Source organism: Phocoena sinus, chromosome 3 (genome assembly GCF_008692025.1).
Source record: "Phocoena sinus isolate mPhoSin1 chromosome 3, mPhoSin1.pri, whole genome shotgun sequence".
Lineage (NCBI taxonomy): Eukaryota > Metazoa > Chordata > Mammalia > Artiodactyla > Phocoenidae > Phocoena > Phocoena sinus.
The window spans coordinates 73752444-73770808 of NC_045765.1; positions in this window are offsets into that span (position 1 = coordinate 73752444).

Below are 18365 nucleotides of genomic sequence, written 5' to 3' on the forward strand. Positions count from 1 at the left end.
ACTGCACCACCAGGGAAGCCCTTAATTCTTTTTAATAATATTTAAAATATCAATTATAACGGAAGGTTCTACATACGTCTATTAGTTAATACTAATAAAACACATGACTATTAGAGATCTCATTAGAAAAATTATCTGATTATGAGAATAAACATACTATGCATAAAGAGCACCTACTGTATGAATGTCCCAATGGCCTAGACAATTCCTTTCTACTTAAAGGGACAGGAGTGTTGTTTATATGTTGCTTTCCCAAAGAAAGGCAAAAGCATTTCACCTTCTTTTCAAATGAAAACAAAAAGAAAGGTGGCTTCCCATAGGCACTTTTAATAAGACATACAATTGACCCTTGAACAAGGAGGGGGTTAATCCGAGTATAATAATATATAGTTGGCCTTCAGTATCCATGTTTCCTCCACATCCTCTGATTCAACCAACCAGGGATCATGTGGTACTGTAGTATTTACTATTGAAAAATATCCACATGTAAGTGGACCCAGGCAGTTCAGACCCATGTTGTTCAAGGGTCAACTATACTTATAGTTGAGTCAGCCTGCAGGGGCCCTTAGAAGTCTAGTAATGACGGGTCAGTTATACTCTTTGTCAAAACTTTTAGAAGGGAAGTAGACCACGGTACCCTACCATCCTCAGCGCCCTTTCATCAGGCCGCCTCCTGCCCTGCTGGAACCCTAGGGGAAGGCAAAAGGGCCTTTTCACCTATGAATTTCAGTGCCATGGTGGAATTTGTTGTGACAGAGAATGATAAAAGAACAGAGAACTATTAAATGAGTCAGAAGTTCTCAGGGCCTGAGGGAAGCCAGCAGTCAACCCAATTCATACTCAAATTGAGAATGATGGTATGACAAGGGGAGAACTCGTAAAGCGCATACAATGTTGAGTAAAAGATTCTAGACACTATTGCATTTATACAAAGATCAAAAATAAGCATAACCAAATTATAGAGATAAATGTCAGAGTAATGTGTTACCTTTGGGGAAGAAAAAAAGATTGTGATTGAGAGGGAGCCAGGGAAGCTCATGGGGTGTGGCAACATTCTATTCTTTCACATGGGTGGTGGCTGCATGAGTATTACCTTTTGACAGTTCATTGAGCTGCAAATTTGTTTTTTATACTTTTTCTATATGTGGGTCGTATTCATAATAAGAGTTTCAAAAAACTAAAAAACAACTTGTGCAAACTTCCATTCCTCTTACTTGGTCAGAAGCTTTGCTCCTAAATATACATAAGACCTTCAATCCTCACAACTCACATAAACACAGGCCACAGTGCATATTATATTTGGGGTAAATGATCTGTTTTCCAAGTGAAACAGAAAGCTGTTGTTTTAATTCAGATAAGGGATGGTTAGGGACAGAATTGAAGCAGAGAGGTGGGAATAGTGAAATAGGATAAATTCAAGAGAACTTGCAAAATAGCCCTAACAGGACTTAGTGACTAATTAAAAAGAGGTTAGAGTAAAAGTTGCAAATAACTGCAAAATTTCTGACTTGAGTGACCATGGGCTGGTGATGTTTTTAACCAGTAGAGAAAATCTGGGATGCCATTTCTCCTCTCTAGGCTATATTATCTGCTAAGCTAGAGATGTGCATAAACATAAATATCTCCTTTAACAAGGAAAGATTCCATTTCTGTGTTTTCCTGCCTTAACTGAAAAAAATTTTTTTGACTGTTGTCTATACAGAACTTGAAAATGCTTTACCAGTGACTAAGGAGCACTGAAAGAAATTTTTCTTTGTTTTGTTTTTTACCTTCACGTTTTACAGATTGATGTGCTGACACTAAGACATCAGACTAATTTAAATATAAAACTAAGGTAAAACCGATTAGACTTGGCCATCAAATGAATAAGGAGAAGAAAAGGAGGCAATGACAAATAGTGGCACTAAGATTAGATGTGAAGTCCTTCTCCCTAAAAATGTTGTTCTGCCTGATTGGTGGCTGAAGTTCCATTATTAAAGATCCATCCATGCTTAAGAATTTTCTTCTCCCTGATGTTTTCTTTGAAATTTCAAATTTTCATGAGAGTGATGTGACGAGTCTATCATATGAATGTTATCTTTCATTGGCAAGTTGGAATGACTATACACAAACATTTGTGGAAATTAAAATTAATTTAAATATATATTTAGCACAATGCCAGAGATATAGCAAGTGCTAACTACTGTCTCTGGCACCGAGGTCAAAAAGTAGCAGTTACAATGATTTTATAAGCTTAAACTCCTTGAATTCATGGCCAGGATTGTTTGAGTGACTTCTCCTCTGAAGAAATTAAAGAGTGAACAACTGCCATCCTTTTGAGTTTATTTGAGCTATATCAAAAGCTGGGAACACCAATTATCTGTTCTAAGCTCCCACTCATAAAAATATGCAGTAAACCCTTAGCTAATTACAAATAACTATTTAGAAGTCACACTGGGCTGATATAATGATAACAGCTAAATAAACACCAAAGTAGTTTGTACACTGGCAAACAAATATATTGCCAAAATCTCTGCAGGATTTTTGATTCCTACAGAGACAGACTAAACTATACAGCAAAATTTTGGAGAGTAAAACATGATTCTAAAACTGCTACACAGTTGAATTATCTGGGAAGCTTTTCACAATCCCAGTGTCAAGTAACAGCTAATACCAATTAAGTCAGAATGTCTGGGGTAGAAGCTAAGCATCAATAGTTTTTAAGACACCCAATTGATTCCAATGTGCTGCAAACTTTGGGAGCCACTGGAGTAAGGTTACAGTTTTATATCCAACATAACTGTTTAAAAAGCATTAGAAGATGTTCATTACAAGTTTAATTTGTGAAGGGAATGGGAATAATTCTTTGATCCCTTTCTCCCACTAGTCTACGATCACCATTCTCCCTAGCCTATTCCCTTAACAATCCAACATTACCCACCTTTGGAGAGGAGAAGAGAAGTGAGAAAGTTCTTAAAAATATTAAAATTTGCAGTCATTCAGCATTAGAAGATTTGAGTATTACAATTCTGATTCTCATTATCTCAACCGTGTATCACCCACTTTGTGTTCAACACTCTGGTTGAATATCGGTACCATCTCCACTTGCCTCTGATTAAGGTCAAGATAAGAGGCTCTAGGGCAGCAGTCCCCAACTTTATGGCACCAGGGACCAGTTTCATGGAAGACAATTTTTCCACAGATGGGGGGTTGGGGGGCATGAGGGTGGTGATTGTTCAGGTGGTAATGCGAGTGATAGGGAGTGGCAGATGAGGCTTCACTCACTCGCCCGCCGCTCACCTCCTGCTCTACGGCCCAGTTCCTAAGCAGCCCGGGGGTTGGGGACCCCTGCTCCAGGGCACTAATGGCTCCCTGCAAGCTCAGCCTAGACTCTGAGAAGTGAGAGAGACATGATTCATAGTAAGTATAAGGAGTCATTCCTTCCTTCCTCCTACATCTCAAGGGTCTAACTCCCTCTTCAGTCAATCCCTTTCTCAGGATCAAAAGCCCCACTTCGGATTTCTGCTGTCTTCGTTGTGTCATGGAGCTCTTTATTAGGGGTTCTCCACAATTTTGGGTGTCTTTATTCTAGGAACTCCAACAGATTCTCACAGTGAAGAAACTAGAAAGCTCCCTGTGTGGCTCCAACAGCGTGAGACAAAGAGTAATCATTGTGAAATATGCGCCAAACTAACTCCATAACCAAGGCCTACCGTCCAGGGGAAAAGATATTTCCATAGCCTTTTACAAGCTGGAAGAAGAGAATTCCTCCCACTCCATCCCCCTTTGGTATTCCTGCCTTCCCAAAGAGAAAAAAAAAAGTCAACAATGGTTGGGAATTCAGTGAAATACATTGGGAATACTGCATCCAAGGAAGGCAGTAGAGAAGAGGGGTAGTGGAAATCCATACCAGTGGAGAAACAATTGTGAAGATCACAGCCCTGAGACACAGGTCCACTAAAACATTGAGATTTAACCAGAACACTATGGAGCACACTTTCTCCCCAACAGCTTACTATAACACAGGGCTCCAGTATAGTAACAGTGGATTACAACTTAGAGAGCTGCAGGACAGATTCCCCATGAGGAGGAGTACTTAGGAAAGCCCAAAGTCAAGAGGGGATAAAAAACAAGGATGGTAGAGGAACTTGAATTCTCTGGCATCTATAGCTACAGAAACATTAAACAAAGACAAAATTCTAGCCATATTAACGTATGTCCTCTTACTAAAGGCCTATTTACCTCAGCCCCTATTGCCCTATCCAACAAGTCTGGCTTTCAAAAAAGATTACACAGCATGACAAAAGATGAGAGAAAACACAAAGAAAATCAACAGACTCAGATGTGACAGAATTGTTGAAATTACCAGCAAGGGAATTTAAAATAACTATGATTAATATGTTAAGGGCACTGTTGTTATAAGTAGACAACATGCAAGAACAGATAGGAAATATAAGAAGTAAGATGAATACTCTAAGAAACAAAAACAATGTTAGAAATCAAAAACAACTTGGCAGATATAAATAATCCCTTTGAGGAACTAATCAGTAGAATCAGTATGGCTGAGGAAAGGATCAGTGAGCTTGAGGAACTTTCAAGATGATGGAGAAGTAAGACGTGGAGATCACTTTCCTCCCCACAAATACATCAAAAATACATTTACATGTGGAACAACTCCTACAGAGCACCTACTGAATTCTGACAGAGGAATTCAGACTTCTCCAAAGGCAAGAAACTCCCCAGTGCCTGGGTAGGGCAAAAGAAAAAAGAAAAAACAGAGACAAAAGAATAGGGACAGGACCTGCACCTCTGGGAGGGAGCTGTGAAGGAGGAAAAGTTTTCACACACTAGGAAGCCCCTTCACTGGTGGAGACTGCAGGCAGCGGAGGCGGGGAAGCTTCAGAGCCACAGAGGAGAGCGCAGCAACAGGGGTGCGGAGGGCAAAGCGGAAAGATTCCCGCACAGAGGATCACTGCCGACCAGCGCTCACCAGCCTGAGAAGCTTGTTTGCTCACCTGCTGGGGCGAGTGGGGGCTGGGAGCTGAGGCTCGGGCTTCGGAGGTCACATCCCAGGGAGAGGACTGGGGTTGGCTGAGTGAACACAGCCTGAAGGGGGTCAGTGTGCCACAGCTAGCTGGGAGGGAGTCTGGGAAAAAGTCTGGAACTGTCTAAGAGGCAAGGGACCATTGTTTCAGGGTACATGAGGAGTGGAGAGTCAGAGCACTGCCTAAAGGAGCTCCAGAGATGGGCACGAGCCACGGCTATCAGTGCAGACACCAGAGACTGGCATGAGATGCTAAGGCTACTGCTGCAGCCACTAAGAATCCTGTGTGCAAGTACAGGTCACTATCCACACCTCCCCTCCTAGGAGCCTTTGCAGCTTGCCACTGCCAAGGTCCCATGATCCAGGAACAAGTTCCCCGGGAGAACACAGGGCGTGCCTCAGGCTGGTGCAACATCACGCGGGCCTCTGCTACCGCAGGCTCACACTGCATTCCGTACCCCTCCCTCCCCCCTCCTGAGTGAGCCTGACTCCCCTAATCAGCTGCTACTTTAACCCTGTCCTGTCTGGGGGGACAACAGACACCCTCAGGCAACCTACACACAGAGGTGGGGTCAAATCCAAAGCTGAAACCCAGGAGCTGTGCGACCAAAGAAGAGAAATGGAAATCTCTCCCAACAGCATAAGGAACAACAGATTAAAATCTGAACAATCACCTTGATGTACCCTGCATCTGTGGAATACCTGAATAGACAACAAATCATCCCAAAATTGAGGTGGTGGACTTTGGGAACAACTGTAGACTTGGGGTTTGATTTCTGAATATAGTCTGTTTCTAGTTTTATGTTTATTTTAGCTTAGTATTTAGAGCTTATTATCATTGGTAGATTTGTTTATTGATTTGGTGCTCTTTTTTTTTCCCTTTTTCTCTTTTTGTGAGTGTGTATGTGTATGGTCTTTGTGTGAGTTTGTCTATATAGCTTTGCTTTTACCATTTGTCCTAGGGTTCTGTCTGTCCCTTTTTTTTTTTCTTAGTATAGTTTCTAGCACTTGTTATCATTGGTGGATTTGTTTTTCGGTTTGGTTGTTCTCTTCTTTCTTTTGTTTTTTTAATTTTTAATTTATTTTTTTTAATATTTTTTAATTTTTAATTTTTTAATTTAATTTTTAATTTAATTTTTTTATTTTTTTAATTTACTTTTTTTATTTTTAATAATTTTTTTTACTTTTTATTTAAATAACTTTATATTATTTTATTTTTCTTTCTTTCTTTCTTTTTCTCCCTTTTCTTCAGATCCCAGTGGCTGACAGGGTCTTGGTGCTCCAGCCTGCTGTCAGGCCTCAGCCTCTGGGGTGGGAGAGCCGAGTTCAGGACATTGGGCCACCAGAGACCTCCCGGCCCCACTTAATAATAAATGGCAAAAGCTCTCACAGAGATCTCCATAACAATGCTAAGACACAGCTCCACACAACAACCAGCAAGTTACAGTGCTCGATACCCTATGCCAAATAACTAGCAAGACAGGAATACAACCCCATTCATTAGCAGAGAAGTTGCCTAAAATCATAAGGTCACAGACACTCCAAAACACATGACCAGACATGGTCCTGCTCACCAGAAAGATAATATCCAGCCTCAACCACCAGAACACAGGCACCATTCCCCTCCACCAGGAAGCCTACACAACCCACTGAACCAACATTACCCACGGGAGGCAGACACCAAAAACAACTGAAACTATGAACCAGCAGTCTGCAAAAAGGAGACCCCAAACACAGTAAGTTCAACAAAATGAAAAGACAGAGAAATATGCAGCAGATGACAGAGCAAGGTAAAAACCCACCAGACCAAACAAATGAAGACAACATAGGCAGCCTACCGAAAAAAGAATTCAGAGTAATGAGAGTAAAGATGATTCAAAACCTTGGAAATAGAATGGAGAAAAAACAAGAAACGTTTAACAGGACCTAGAAGAACTAAAGAGCAAGCAAACAATGATGAACAACACAATGAATGAAATTTAAAATTCTCTAGAAGGAATCAATAGCAGAATAACTGAGGCAGAAGAATGCATAAGTGACCTGGAAGACAAAATAGTGGAAATAACTACCACAAAGAAGAATAAAGAAAAAAGAATGAAAAGAATTGAGCACAGTCACAGAGAACTCTAGGACAAAATTAAATGCACCAACATTTGAATTATAGGGGTCCCAGAAGAAGAAGAGAAAAAGAAAGGGACTGAGAAAATATTTGAAGAGATTATAGTTGAAAACTTCCCTAATATGGGAAAGGAAATAGTCAATCAAGTTCAGTAAGCACATGGAGTCCCATACATGATAAAACCAAGGAGAAACACGCCAAGAAACATATTAATCAAACTATCAAAAATTAAATACAAAAAAAATATTAAAAGCAGCAAGGGAAAAGCAACAAATAACATACAAGGGAATCCCCATAAGATTACCAGCTGATCTTTCAGCAGAAACTCTGTAAGCCAGAAGGGAGTGGCAGGACATATTTAAAGTGATGAAAGGGAAAAACCTACAACCAAGATTACTCTACCCAGCAAGGATCTCATTCAGATTCAATGCAAAAATTAAAACCTTTAAAAGCAAAAGATAAGAGAATTCAGCACCAACAAACGAGCTTTACAACAATGCTAAAGGATCTTCGCTAGGCAGGAAACACAAGAGAAGGAAAAGACCTACAATAACAAATCCAAAACAATTAAGAATATGGTAATAGGAACATATATATCAATAACTACCTTAAATGTACATGGACTAACTGCTCCAACCAAAACACATAGACTGGCTGAATGGATAAAAAAACAAGACCCGTATATCTGCTGTCTACAAGAAATGCACTTCAGACCTAGGGACACATACAGACTGAAAGTGAGGGGATGGAAAAAGATATTCCATGCAAATGGAAATCAAAAGAAAGCTGGAGTAGCAATTCTCATATCAGACAAAACAGACTTTAAAATAAAGACTATTACAAGAGACAAAGAAGGATACTACATATTGATCAAGGGGTCAATTCAAGAAGAAGATTTAACAATTGTAAGTATTTATGCACCCAACATAGGAGCACCTCAATACATAAAGCAAATGCTAACAGCCATAAAAGGGGAAATCGACAGTTACACAATAATATTAGGACACTTTAACACCCCACTTTCACCAATGGACAGGTAATCCAAAATGAAAATAAATAAGGAAACACAAGCTTTAAATGACACATTAGACAAGATGTGCTTAACTGATATTTATAGGACATTCCAACCAAAAACAACAGAATACACTTTCTTCTCAAGTGCTCATGGAACATTCTCCAGGATAGATCATATCTAGGGTCACAAATCAAGCTTGGTAAATTGAAGAAAATTGAAATCATATCAAGTATCTTTCTGACCACAGCACTATGAGACTAGATATCAATTACAGGAAAAAATCTATAAAAAATACAACCACATGCAGGCTAAACAATACGTTACTAAATAACCAACAGATTAATGAAGAAACCAAAGAGGAAATCAAAAAATATCTACAAATATATGACAATGAAAATACGACGACCCAAAACCTTTGGGATGCAGCAAAAGCAGTTCTAAGAGGGAAGTTTATAGCAATACAGTATTACCTCAAGAAACAAAAAACATCTCAAATAAACAACCTAACCTTACACCTAAAGCAATTAGAGAAAGAAGAACAAAAAATCCTCAGTTAGCAGAAGGAAAGAAATCATAAAAATCAGATCAGAAATAAATGAAAAAGAAATGAAGGAAACAATAGCAAAGATTAATAAAACTAAAAGCTGGTTCTTTGAGAAGATAAACAAAATTGAAAAACCATTAGCCAGACTCATCAAGATAAAAAGGGAGAAGACTCAAATCAATAGAATTAGAAATGAAAAAGGAGAAGTAACTGACACTGCAGAAATAAAAAGGATCAAGAGAGATTACTATAAGCAGCTATATGCCAATAAAATGGACAGCCTGGAAGAAATGGACAAATTCTTAGAAAAGCACAACCTTCTAAGACTGAACCAAGAAGTAATAGAAAATATAAACAGATCAATCACAAGCACTGAAATTGAAACTATGATTAAAAATCTTCCAACAAACAAAAGCCCAGGACCGATGGCTTCATGGGTGAATTCTATCAAACATTTAGAGAAGAGCTAACACCTATCCTTCTCAAAGTCTTCCAAAATATAGCAGAGAGAGGAACACTCCCACACTCATTCTACACGGCCACCATCACCCTGATACCAAAACCAGACAAAGATGTCACAAAAAAAGAAAACTATATGCCAATATCACTGATGAACATAGATACAAATATCCTTAACAAAATACTAGCAAATAGAATCCAACAGCACATTACAGGGATCATAAACCATGGGGGTTTATTCCCGGAATGCAAGGATTCTTCAATATATGCAAATCAATCAATGTGATACACCATATTAACAAACTGAAGGATAAAAACCAAATGATCATCTCAATAGATGCAGAGAAAGCTTTGGACAAAAGTCAACACCCATTTATGACAAAAACCCTCCAGAAAGTAGGCACAGAGGGATTACCTCAACATAATAAAGGCAATATATGACAAACCTACAGCCAGCATCGTTCTCAATGGTGAAAAACTGAAACCATTTCCACTAAGATCAGGAACAAGACAAGGCTGCCCACTCTTACCACTATTATTCAACATAGTTTTGTAAGGTTTAGCCACAGGAATCAGAGGAGAAAAACAAATAAGTGGAATCCAAATTGGAAAAGAAGAGGTAAAAGTGTCACTGTTTGCAGATGACATGATACTATACATACAGAATCCTAAAGACGCAACCAGAAAACTACTAGAGCTAATCAATGAATTCGGTAAAGTAGCAGGATACAAAATTAATGCACAGAAATCTCCAGCATTCCTATACACTAATGATGAAAAATCTGAAAGCAAAATTAAGAAAACACTCCCATTTACCACTGCAAAAAAAAGAATACAATACCTAGGAAAAAATCTACCTAAGGAGACAAAAGACCTGTATGCAGAAAACTATAAGACACTGATGAAAGAAATTAAAGATGATACAAACAGATGGAGAGATATACCATGTTCTTGAATCAGAAGAATCAACATTGTGAAAATGACTATACTCCCCAAAGTAATCTACAGATTCAATGCAATCCCTATCATCTACCAATGGCATTTTTCACTGAACTAGAACAAAAAATTTCACAATTTGTATGGAAACACAAAAGACCCAGAAGAGCCAACGCAAGCTTGAGAAAGAAAAACGGAGCTGGAGGAATCAGGCTCCCTGACTTCAGACTATACTGCAAAGGTACAGTAATCAAGACAGTATGGTACTGGCACAAAAACAGAAGTACTAAACATGATAGAAAGCCCAGAGATAAACCCAGGCACATATGGTCACCTTATCTTTGATAAACGAGGGAAGAATATACAATGGAGAAAAGACAGCCTCTTCAGTAAGTGGTTCTGGGAAAACTGGACAGCTACATGTAAAAGAATGAAATGAGAACACTCCCTAACACCATACACAAAAATAAACTCAAAATGGATTAAGGACCTAAATGTAAGGCCAGGCACTGTAAAACTCTTATAGGAAAACATAGGCAGAACACTCTATGACATAAATCATAACAAGATCTTTTTTGACCCATCTCCTAGAGAAATGGAAATAAAAACAAAAATATACAATGGGACCTAAGGAAACCTAAAAGCTTTTGCACAAAAAAGGAAACCATAAACAAGACAAAAAGACAACCCTCAGAATGGGAGAAAATATTTTCAAACAAACTGACAAAGGATTAATTTCCAAAATTTACAAGCAGCTCATGCAGCTCAATATTAAAAAAAAAAAAAAAAAAAACTCAATTAAAAATGGGCAGAAGACCTAAATAGACATTTCTCCAAAAAAGATATACAGATTGCCAACAAACACATGAAAGGATGGTCAACACCACTAGTCATTAGAGAAATGCAAATCAAAACTACAATGAGGTATCACCTCACACCAGTCAGAGTGGCCATCATCAAAAATCTACAAACAATAAATGCTGCAGCGGGTGTGGAAAAAAGGGAACCCTCTTGCACTGTTGGTGGGAATGTAAATTCATACAGCCACTATGGAGAACACTATGCAGGTTCCTTAAAAGGCTTAAAATAGAACTACCTTATGACCCAGCAATCCCACTACTGGGCATATACCCTGAGAAAACCATAATTCAGAAAGAGTCATGTACCACAATGTTCATTGCAGCTCTATTTACAATAGCCAGGACATGGAAGCAACCTAATTGTCCATTGACAGATGAATGGATAAAGAAGATGTGGCACAAACATAGAGTAGAATATTACTGAGCCATAAAAAGAAACGAAATTGAGTTATTTGTAGTGAGGTGGATGGACCTAGAGTCTGTCATACAGAGTGAAGTAAGTCAGAAAGAGAAAAACAAATACCGTATGCTAACACACATATATAGATTCTAAAAAAAAAAGAAAATGGTTCTGAAGAACCTAGGGGCAGGACAGGAATAAAGACACAGACATAGAGAATGGACTTGAGGACACGGGGGAAGGGTAAGCTGGGACGAAGAGAGTGGCATGGACGTATATACACTACCAAATGTAAAATAGATAGCTAGTGGGAAGCAGCCACATAACATAGGGAGATCAGCTCGGTGCTTTGTGACCACCTAGAGGGCTGGGATAAGGAGGGTGGGAGGGTGACGCAAGCTGGAGGAGAAATTATGATAAATGCATATGTATACCTGATTCACTTTGTCATACAGCAGAAACTAACAGAACATTGTAAAGCATTATAGTACAATAAATGTTAAAAAAAATCAGTGAGCTTACAGATAGATTAATACAAGCTTCCCAAACTGAAATGTAAGAGGAAAAATGAACTAAAAAGCAACAAAGCAGAGCATTTAAGAACTGTGGGACAATGTCAAAAGGTGTGACATGTACCTTTAATATAATTGGAATACCAGAAGTGAGAAAAGGAGAAAAAAGATAACTGGGAAAAAAAATAATAAACTCTAAGTATTTGGAAATTAAATAATACAAATAACTCGAGTTAAAGAAGCCTCAAAAAGTGTTGAAATATACTTTAACAAAAGGAAAATAAAATACATATATTAGAAAATAGGAAGGTATAAAATCAATAACCTAAGCCCCCACTTTAGAAAACTAGAGAGAGAAGAGGAACTTAAGCCTAAAGTAAGCAGAAGAAAATAATAATAATTTAAAAAGCAGAAAGCAATGATATTGCAGACTTGAAAATAAAAGAGAAAAATCAATGAAACCAAAAGGCACACTTTGAAAAGATCAATTAATTGATAAACATCTCTACTCAGACTAACCAAGAAAAAGAAAAAAGAGAAGACACAAATTACCAATATCACAAATGAAAGAGAGGTCATCAACACTGACTGCATGGAAATTAAATACATAACAAAGGTCCAGTATGAATAACTCTATGCCTACAAATGTGATGACTTAAATGAAATAGACTATATATGGATGGTAGCATATTTAAATGGATGCAGAAATTCGTCAAAGCTCATCAAAATTTGTACTTAAAATGTGCACATTTTATTGCATGTAAAGTGTACTGAAATAAAATAGATTTTTTAAAAGACAAATTTCATGAATTTGAAATTTGAAGAATTTCCTTCACCTCTGAATCCCATTTCTTCTTGTTTTGAGTGGAAATATTAGAGGCAGTATATAAGAAAGTACCTCACAGGATAACATTTCACATTTAGGGCTCAGTGAAAGTGAGTTTCCTTTTCTGTTCCCTGAATAAAAGTTATCACTTAAAATATAAGAATTTTAAAACTAAAATTCCTGCAACAACATTAACTTAATCACAAAACATTTTATATTACACACCTTAATCTTTAGCACAGATTTTACAAATAAAATGGCTGACTTCAAAGATAACTTCTTCACCTCCCTAATCCAATTCACCCTTGAAGACTATATTTAGGAATTATTTCATCTAGGAAGCCTTCTCTCACCAGTACCACTCCTCAACTTTTTCCCGCCAGGAGAGTGTAGGTGTCTCTCCTTCTGCTTCCATGCTGATACCTCTCCATATCAATAACGTTAGCCTGTTACCACCTGTCTGTTACCTAACAGAGTCTAAGATGGAGACTATTGCCTAAGTAATTTATCACAGGTTGCTCACAGAAAAAGGGGAGAACACATAATTGTGCAGGGGAAAAACCCAGGAGAGAATTTGGTCTTGGGTCTCAGCTAGCACCTAGCTTCGGTCCAACCCCTGGGGAACCCCAGAGTATTAATTGCATCACAGGGTTGATCCCATCCTAAGGCAAGGGACCATCCTTTTCCCCCTCAACAACCCACACCCTCCTGCCTTCCAGTCAAGATCACTACCCCTGGCCTGTCCTGAGAAAGGGCATAACCTCTGTGATAAGATGGCAATTCTTAGAAGAAAGAGGCAGCTGTTAGCCATTAGCAGCCATACTCACAGCAACTGGGGGAGAGTGTACCAAGCCAGCAAAGGGAATCTATGCTGGACATCAAAAGTAACCATTACACCACATACCATTTATCACACTCCAGTAAATGTTTAAAATACTGTGCTAGAACATGAGCTCTTAAATCAAAGTGCCTGTAGATTTGAATCCTACATATAGTTATGCATCTTTGTGCGAACAACTTAACTTTTCTAAATGTCAGTTCCCATATCTATAAATAGGGATAATAATAGCAATATCTATAGCATACTGTTGTCATGAGAATTAAATGAAATAATACATGTAAAGTGCTCAGAAATAATATATGTAATATATGAAATATATATGTAAAGTGTTCCAGTGCCTGGAACATAAGAACTTAATACATGTTAGTTGTTATTGTTTTTACTGCTGCTGCTGTTGTTGCTGTTACTATGTTATTATTTTAGTTATCAGATTAAGGGCCTATATTCCTCACTAGCTAATCAATCAGATGAGAAAAATAAAAACAAACTCTGACATACAAGAACTCACCTAAGACTAACAGCTAGATCTAGGTGCTATTACACGATGGCCTGGCATTCACAGCTAAACTGTGGCATTCTTTCCTTGAAATTAACCTCACAGAGCAATGACATCAGATAAGGTAGCTCTGTGACTGTAATAAAGTAAGATGAAAATGACCATTCCATGATCTTGTCAGAACAGAGAGCAAACAAGATCACAGTGTGAACAACAAAAATTACCAAACATCCTCATCTCCAGGCTAACATGACTAACAAATGCTTCTTTGCCAATTATAGGCTTAGCCTCACATTATTCTTCCTGCCGTCTGGATAAGATTTATTTAAAAATCCAATTATATAATCACCCTGCTCCCAGACAGCACCCAATTCATAGCGAACCCCACTTCCTTGAAACTTCCTCAAAAAATAACCTGACACAAGCACAAAGCCTATAATAAATCCTTCTTAACCCTCTTCTATTGTGAAGTCCCATGCTTCTCCATAGTTTATGATCTCCCCCATTGCAATACACCAATAAATTAACCTTCATTTGACTACAGATATATTTCTGATGGTCTTTGGTCAGAAGGCTTTGACACAGAGATTATTCACTCCTGTACTCTCAGTGCCTAAGTTGTTGTAGGCATTTCATAAGAGTTTTTTGAATGAAGAAATTAACCCCAGATACAAGTTAGTTCCAAAGATCCTGATTGTGTTTAATAGCTGATGCCGGTGCTTTTCACATTTGTAGTCGGTACAATAACTGAAGATACACAGATACCTACTAAGCATAGGACAAAAATGTTAGGTGAAATTGAGATACACATCTAAATATCATAGTTTTAAGCATCTTGCCATCAATAGCAGTAATGAAGAACAATAAATCAAAGGCTCAAATACAACTCTAAAATGACAAACTGGTGAATAGTACAGATTCTGCAATGACAGATGCTACTACAAATCAAAGAACCATAATCATCTTATGTGCATTGTGTAAAGAGGGCTGTCCCAGGTTGTCACGGTACTCTTGGAAATCAAGTTTGGACTATTGCCATCTTGCTGCAATGCCCTATTTTGGTGTACACTTGTATGTAGAGAAGAGAAAACTGACATAATGAAATTCCAGTAGTAACTTAAACTGGCAGCCAATCCAGCTGATAGAAAATAATTTGATAGATTGAAACAGTGTAAATGATCCACAGAACACAGATATTTTTGTGATAGTTGGAAGAAACTCTCATACACACATTAAATAATGAGGCTCTGTATCATTTCTAGGAGAAATAAAAAATCTCATCATCTACCTTTATACTAATCTTTAAAGCTGATTGTCACTTTTTTCCCTTCAAGTCTTTAGTATAAGGTAAAATGTGATCTACATTATAGTTTGATCCCCACTAAATCTGACTCTATGAGATGGTCTCATTGATGACATTATTTTTAAAATAAATTATTCGTTATAGGTAGAAATGAGAATTATTGCCATTTTTAATTGATGTCAATATTCTAATATAAGCCCACGTATATATTCAGAATAATATTTTCTTGGAGGAATATATGGAGTAATGATATAACACCTAATTTATACTTTAATCTAAGCTGCTATGTTTTTGACATGAATTCTGCACATTGTAATTTGGGGCATGGCAATTTTACACTAGGAATACACAATTTTTTCTATTTAAAAATTACTAAAAAGAGGTTATCACAGAGAAGAAAACTGAAATCACCCATAAGTTCAACAAACATGCCCATAGTTAACAGTTTGATGATAGTCTCTCTCACTTTTCCTTCCTCATTTTTCTTTACTATATTATCTAAAATAGTATCTACTATAAATGCCATTTGTAAACTTATTTTTTACTTAATAAAATCATATAAATGTCTTTATCTCAATAAAGGCATTTCTACACCATTACTTTAATATATGTACCCCCTTCATATTAAGACACTTTAGCTTCCAATTTTTAATTTAAAAACAGGATAGTATAGCTGATTCACTTTGTTATACAGCAGAAACTAACACATTGTAAAGCAATTATAATCCAATAAAGATGTAAAAAAATAAAATTTAATTTAAAAAATTTTTAAATGATAGGATTCCAGAATGAACAATTTTTGTAAATCAATATCTCATATTCTCCTTATAGAAATCATCCAAAACCAACAAGGAGAATTTTTAATGCAAACATTCTTTCCATTGAAGACTGAATAATCTCCAGTTTCTAAACTATATGTAAGGATCATCTAAAGTAGCTAAGGTTAAGAGAGTGGACAGTGAAGAATCTTGGTATAAAATTCAGAGTGGAATTTCCTTAATGGAGAACATACCTAAAAGTGCTCTCAAAATGCATTTGTAAAAGTTAGAGGTACAAATTGATGTTCAAAAACTGTATCTCCTGATATATAGGGAGTGCAGAACTGGGTATAAATAGGTTAGTAACTGAATTTCTCCTCCACTGTACTTGCTTCATTAAAGTAGAATAAACAGGCTACTAAAAAAAAAGAAAAGAAAAAGCTGTAGTTAAATGAAGCAGACTGCTCTTTGGCAACAGAAAGGAAGAGAACTTTTGCATTGTGAACAAAAGTAAAACTGGAACACTATCTTGACCTCCATCTGGCCCTCTCAGGGAATTTCTTGCAAAAAGCTAATGCAGGAAAAAAAACATTCATTCAATGATAAAACACAAGGAACTATAACAGTATCAAAAACATATACTATAGATTTTTATTCTTGACCGAGATGGAGTAACAGGGACCAGATTTATTTTCTCACCTTAAATAATCAGAAAACCATATAAAATACAGAAAAAATTGGTTTTTCAAGACATTGCACAACAAGCAACAAAGGGCAGTGATCCCTGAAAGACAGGAAACAAGTAAGATGAGCCCTGTGATTTACTGCCCAGTTTACTGTGCTGAGAGTTTTCAAGCACAGAGGAAAGAAACCCAGAAAGCTAAGGAGACAGAGTTGGGGTTCAAGGATACCAAGGCAGCTAGAGTTCACGAAACAGAGTACTTGAGGGCACATAGCCTCACAGCAAAAGAATTCTAGAGATCTGTGTATATGTATAAGGAAATTACCAAGGCTGAGGAAGAAGTCCATGGAAGGATTAGAGGTAACACTGCCAAGCTCACAGAATCTAATAACAGTGTTTGTTCATACCAACCAGATGGAAAGTCTCAAGATTCATGGTGCATAGTGTAGACTATACAAAATCTTCTTGTCTCAATAGTGGAGAATAATTAGCCCTAGAACAAACATTGTTCTACTATCTAAAAAAGCTTCCAACATAACAAAGCTTAAAATCAAGGCCTAAAAGGATGAAATCCACAATGTGAATTTCAAAAGTTATCAGACATGAAAAGGAGGAAAACATGAGCTGTAATGAAGAGAACAAAAAAGTCAACCCAGAACTGACACGTGTATAAGAATTAGTAGACAATGACATTAACACACTTATTATAATTGTATTCCACATGTTCAAAAAATAGAAACATGTAAGATATAAAAAAGGTCCAAATCAAACTAATAGAATTGAAAAGTACAATGTCTGAGAAGAAAAATACAATGGAAGGGAATTGCAGCCCTGGCAACCATGGATCTGTTTACTATCCACAGTTTTGTCTACTCTGGAATGGCATATAAATGGAATCATTCACTATGTAGCCTTTTTGAGTCTGGCTTTTCTCACTTGGAATAACACTTTCAAGATTCATTAGTATTCTTAGACTTATCAGTAGTTCATTCTTTTTACTGCTGAGTTATATTCAATCATACAAATGTACCTAAATTTTGTGTACAAAACTCATCAGCTGAAGGATATTTAGGTTGTTTACAGTTCATACAATTATGAATGAAATTACCATAAACATTTATACAGATATTTTTGTGTAAACCTCTATGCAGACCTTCATTTCTGTTAGATAAATACCTAGGAATGGAGTTGCTGGATCATGTAGTATGTGTATGTCTAACTTTATAAGAAACTGCCAAATTGTCTTCCAAAGTAGATATACTATTTTATATTCACAACAATAATGAAAGATAGTTCTACTGCATATATATATATATTTGTGTGTGTGTGTGTGTGTGTGTGTGGTACACGGGCCTCTCACTGCTGTGGCCCCTCCCGTTGCGGAGCACAGGCTACGGACGCGCAGGCTCAGCTGCCATGGCTCACGGGCCCAGCCACTCCGCGGCATGTGGGATCTTCCCGGACCGGGGCACGAACCCGTGTCCCCTGCATCGGCAGGCAGACTCTCAACCACTGCGCCACCAGGGAAGCCCCTGTTCTGCATATTAATCAGAATTTTTTGGTGTTAGTTATTGTAATAGGTATGTAGTGG